The sequence below is a fragment of the Mesitornis unicolor genome, unplaced genomic scaffold (assembly GCF_000695765.1).
Source record: "Mesitornis unicolor isolate BGI_N332 unplaced genomic scaffold, ASM69576v1 scaffold5920, whole genome shotgun sequence".
NCBI classification, from domain to species: Eukaryota; Metazoa; Chordata; class Aves; order Mesitornithiformes; family Mesitornithidae; genus Mesitornis; species Mesitornis unicolor.
In genome coordinates this window covers 55-5,954 of record NW_010157464.1, presented here as the reverse complement: position 1 = coordinate 5,954, position 5,900 = coordinate 55, and the positions used below count along the sequence as shown (strand labels likewise).

The following is a 5,900-nucleotide window of genomic DNA, read 5'->3' as shown; positions in this document are numbered from 1 at the left end:
CATGGCACTTGCAGCTCAGGTTATGCTCAGCTCTCCATCGTTATATAGGAGTCTGTGGGGCCCGTATATATGCCCTGCATCCATAAACGAGGTGGTAAGCTGAATTAATGATGCTGCTTCCATGTGGAAGGGAAATGTGTACACTGGGCCAAACTCTCATGGCAAAAAACCACAGAGGACAGTGGAGTGATGTTGGAGGCTTCATGAATGAAGATGGATATGATTATATAGAGTTGTATGGTTTGGAATCACCGCCTTAAGAGTTGTGTAATTTAGGGAGACCGCCTTAAGATGACATAGGGATAAAGAATGAGGAAGTACGACGATGCAGCAAGAGAACGATCCGGAAGTAAACCAACCGGAAGTGGAAGTAAACCAACCTGACCCGGATGTGGGCGGTGACACGTAAGATAGTAACCAATCATGTATTAGCTTAGACAATATGGACACATATATGTAACCAATAGAAATGCTGATGTAGGATGACTAAGGGATTTTGGACTATAAAAGCGCAGCTTCTGATAAAATAAAAGTCTTCGATTTATAACTCCTAAAGAGTCATCTCGGAGTCCTGTGGTCGTCTTGCAGAGTGATGCCAGCTGAGGATCTGCCCCACTGGTTTAAATGCGGTGTTCCCTGCTGCCAGTAGCTGCTTTTTGGGAGTTTGTGCTGATTAAAGCTACAGGCAATCAAACAGCCTAACTCTGAAATATCAAAACCAAATCAGAATCATTTATATGTGACAATCACTGTTGAGTTGGTTTTATTTTTAACCACTACTGCAGCTCTCAACAGTTCTGCAAGTACATGCAGAAGGTACCTGCATGCTCTGCTCTCCCAGGGAAACCCACAGGTGGTGCAGTTTCAGCTCCATTCCATTTTCAACTTGCTGTTTTCTCCTATCTTAGCTCCAAAAAAATCTCTATAACTGCCACAAGACACACGCATCAGCCACAAAAGCAACCGTGCTGCCAGCACTGGAACCCTTCTCCCATCGATTTCCAACTTCCCTCTCCTGTGATGCCTTCCATCAACCCTTGATACAAGATGTTCACAGCCCAGGCCTGATCCTGCAACCCATGAGACAGTCATGTGCAAAATCCCTTTGGCCGCAGGTCTCCAGGCAGCAACCCCCTTGAGATCACAACGCTGGGGTCTTCCAGATCCCTGCTAGGGACCTCTCTGCCATGGCCTCGGCTCAGCAGCTGCTGTGCGGCAACTGTTGGGTGTTATGCTAATGGATGCACCAGTGTGGCAGCCCTCTCCCCATCTGCTATTTTGTTTTGTTTTAATGGCCAGATTAAGCCAGTGCTGTTCCAAAGCATTTCCAGCCTGCGCACAGGGTGCGAGCGCAGCACGAGCCAGCTTGGACCTCACAGCGTGAGTGCAATCTGGATGCAGCCATGTTTGGCCCATGATCCGCTGCTTTCAAACTCCTTATCTTTCTGCAATTAAAGTCTCGCCCTGAGCAAAAGCACACTACAAGGGTGGTTTTTTTCATGTTGTTGTTGGGGTTTTTTTTGCGCATAGTTTCCTTATAGTTAGCCTTATTTAATTAACCTTTTTGGATGGCCATGTGGAAGACTGAACATACTGTCCATACCCATCTGACTGAGTGATAAATAGAAATGAAAGCTCCGATTTCTAAGCAGTCATATTCTCCATGCTCCGTGCACAGCAGGCAGTGGTTTGCAAGTCCTTTTTTTTCCTCCCAGCATGGCCATGGAGAGATTGTGTGTGACACCTTTGCTGTCACCGAGCATGGTCTCACACAACCACAAGTTCCCCCGAGATCTCTGAAAGCATTCAGGGAGAAAAGAGGAGTGTAAATAAGACATTGCTGGGTGCTAAGAAGACAGCCCATCCTTCTCAGTAGGTGGGGAAAATCTCTTCTCAGTGTATTACCAGGCCAAACCTCTGCTGTGCTAAAAAGACCTATTTTTTTCATGCACATGGACTATGCCATTTAGCAGGATTCTAAGAAAAAAAATCCCTTTGATTTTGTTTTGGTTTTGTTTGGTTGGTTTTTTTTCAAGCTCGGCTTCTAAGAGAAGTACTCTCAGAGTGAGCAATGTTAATCTCCCTGGGCCCTGCCTTGAGTCAATGAGAAATGTTGTTCCTTCAAAAAGTGATTCAGAGTTATCAGACTTTTGGTCTAAGTCAGTCTGCCGAGGCAATTGGCCTCCTCAAGGTTGAACGTAGCCCTCTGAGCATTCAACAAATGTGTAAGGTATGGGAGAAGTGGGGACCTTCTGCACAGCAAGGGATGAAAACTCCATGAGTAGGAAAGCCAAGTCATCTCTCCAAACTCTAATCAGTGGATGCCTACATCCCAGGTGAATTTGTCCAGGTTTTGGAGATACTCATAAGTCTTTCATCAACTCTGGGTTCCTGTCCGAACTCATCATGATGCCCATATGTTGCTAAGGAGGGAGAGGTGAAGTATTTGTATTGTGACAAAGCCTCAACCTGACTGAAGCTCCTTTGTCTAACGCCTAGGACAGAAAACATCACTACACACAAAATAACATGTGTAGTCACCAGGTGTCCCTCCCCCCACCAGTGCTGCTTAAAACACTTGAACCAAATTTGTTTTAAAAACTAAGTATAGGGCATATTACCAAAAAATCAAGCCAACAACAAAAGAAAATGGTGCTCCTGAAAACAGCTCCTACAAAGAAAGGATTTTCTTTCTTTCCCCCTCCCTTTCCTTCACTAAATAATAAAAAGAAAATAAATAAATTTTTACCCAAACTTAAAAGTAGCAAAAATTTCTCTCCAGAAGGATATTTCAAGAAAATTAGATGCATCTGGAAGAAAATGAGACTTATAATGAAAGTATTTTCTGAAGCATAACTATAGTGTTGCAAGCAGAATACTGTAATCAAGAATAATGGAGCCCTTCGCCCAGTATACAGGAATGGATTCAATTGTTCGCCACGCACATACCTGTATTTTAAAAACGTAGTCAAAAGCTTTAACTGCCAGAAGGCTCGAGCATTAGCGCTCAGACACAAAACAGTTTAGAAGTGGGCTCCTTCATTTATCACTCATGTAATGATTAATCTCAAATCTCAATTACGCACAAAAATAGAAGAGGCCCAGCTGAACTTTTGCTCTCTTTCTGAATTGACTCATCTGAAGGATGGTTCAAGATCACCCCCACAGAGAGGGTGGCAGTGCAGGATGAGACCCGCTCTGTATCATCTCCTCCACAGCCAAGCGGGGCTTTGCAAACCTTGCAAAGGTTACGCCTCCAACACAAACCCTTTGAGCAGGTTTAATCCCACCCTCTCCCTCTGTTTTCAGGAAAATGGAGAAACACGGGAAAGAAGAGGACTTACCTTCTTTTTAGAGTGTGACCTGTCCTCCTCTTTATCTGCTTTGCTATTTTTCCCAGTTCTGGAAAGCTTCTGCTCCCCAGACTGCTTGATGGTGATTTTAATTTCGGGAGGGCAAATATAGTTCTCCAAGTTCTTTGGGGGCTTCTTTGGTCTCTTGGTGGTCTGGATCTTTAGTTTTAAACTCCCCTCTGTGAAGTTAGCCTCCTTGATGGAAAACTCCTGCTCCTCCAGGCTGTCTCCCACCACCCATTTCTCACTGTCCGCGTTGGAAGTAGAATCCATGTCTCTCCCAGAGCCCAGCTCATCCTCTTCCTCGGGCTCCAGTCTCTCGCCGCTCACCGGGATCCCTTTCCCCGAGCCCACCGCAGGCAGTATCGTCTCACCGGAGGCAGGCAGAGGCTTCGCGGAGGTGACAGAGACTGGCAGAGAGTCTGCTTCACTCCCCCTTTGCCGGGAGCTGCCCAAAGTCTCCCTGGGCTCCATTGCAAGACTGCAACACCCTGGAGTTTTATCAGAGGGGAGGGGAGCACAGGAGGGGATGAGGAGAGCAAGGGCAGGTACGCTCCCAGGGAACAAATGGTAACTGTCCACCGAATTCAATGTCCCAACCACCCAGAGGCTGCAAGGAGCTCAGAAGAGACCAAATCTGCCACTGTCAAAAGAAAGGAGAAGAAAAAAAAAAAAAAAAGGCAGTTAGCACACGTATCGATTGCGAGCATGGAGATGACTGAAACAGGGCATGCCTGGGCTTTCCCGGCAGCATCTCAAGGGTCTTCCTTCAAGCACAATGGGAACCGAAGCTGGCCGACATTTCTGAGGGCTGAATCTGGTATTGCAAAGCAAGGAACAATAGCCACGTGTATTACTAAATTGATGAAAATGGATGTATTAAAAAAAAACAACAAACAAAAAATGTTGTATAAATGCAAACACCTTCAACTCTGGACTTGGGAAAAAAATGAGAGGGCTATCAGCTCTCCACACCCATAAACCTCCTTTTTACTTCAGCGCACTCACTGTCACAGGGCCTTTTTAGAAGGGAAGAAAAAAAAAAAGAGAGGCAGATGCTTGCCTCAGGTTAAACAATAACCCAGTGATCAGAGCACAGAAAGCATGGTGCTGCCCTATGAATTAGGCAGAAGAATTTCAAACTCCCTATCTCCAGGCAAAAGAGAGATGCCCTTGGCTGCCAGCTATTCTAGGGGGGACTCTGATTTGGATGAATTATTTGTTACCCACTGGGCCAGGCACACACTGTCTGCAGCCCAAGATGCTGGAAGTGCAGGAGGATCCACCTGGGTCTCTTGCAGGGCATATCAGAGACTTGTGTATTGAAGGTGATAGAGGAAAGCTAAACTCAATGTTTTTCAGAGTTCCTCATGCCCTTGGGTACTGCTGTCCTGCGGCAAAGGCTGACTGAAGCAAAGACTGTGCTCTCATCCACTCAAATCTGGGCTGTCATTAAAACACCGCAGGTTGAACCCTTTGAGATGGATGGAAGCACTCATATTCAGTACCTTACAAAGTTTCAGCCAAAGTTAATGAGAAGAAGCTGTGAATGTTCAACTGAGGCAAAAGATGTATCACCAAATGATGTAGAAAGGCTAAGCCAAATAACAAACATTTTGTTTAAAAAAAATACATATAGGATGTTTTTAAAGGTGTTGAGGTGCTTTCAAACACCCTCCCTAAAAACCCCCATATAGCCACCCCCACCACCCATCATGGCAAGCCAGTTTAGGCTACAAAATTAGTAGAAGAGCATCTCAGAGACAAAGATATTTTCTGTTCTTTAGCAGAAACAGCTGTCTGGTGGGTCAGAGGAGTATCACTTCTGGCATACAGAGAAGGAAACAAGAAGGCACTGCCAGGAGTAGGTACTGGGGATACAGACCTACTCTTTCAGCAGTAGCTCCCTGCTAGATCAGCTCTGCTACACTGCCAAACCCCACCCCTCGACCAACTGCAAGCAAGATCTGAGCACAGCCAGGGATTTCCCAGGTCATTCTTAGTGGCAATAAACCATAAAGGAGAAAGAAAAACTATCTTGCTATCTATCACCAAATCATGACAGCATTATCAGCGTAGACTACTCTATTTTAAAGCACAGCTCCCCAAGAAAAATCACATGTCCTTTCTGCTTTTTCAAAATACATTGCATGAGCTTAAAATTAAAAAAAAAGTAATAGCAAGCACCTTTTTATTAGTTATATATCCACATTTCCACTGGAGTATGGCCATGGGTCACTTGGCTGACCCTGGCACATATGGCTACTAATGGAAAGTCCTAAGCATCCTAGAGCACCATGAAATCATTGGGTGACCTCCACTCAGGTCACAGCAGACATAAATTCAAATAAAGTTCCCATAAATAGCACAAGCTGACAGCACAAGCAGGAAAAAAAAAACCAAACAAAAAAACCCCACCAAAACAAAACCTCTCATGGAGCCTGAACTCCCTTCAGCCCTTAGAGGTACTTTCTGTAGCTCATAGTAGATAGAAGTAGACCATAAAAAAACTTATGCTTAAGTTACATACCTTCTAGCAAAAGGGAG

General features: G+C 44.9%; 1 pseudogene; it reads right to left on the bottom strand.

Annotated features, from left to right (window-relative positions):
• Window positions 1-3,344: 3,344 nt before the first annotated feature.
• Window positions 3,345-3,827, bottom strand: LOC104537260 (annotated as a pseudogene).
• Between the last annotated feature and the right edge of the window lie 2,073 nt (window positions 3,828-5,900).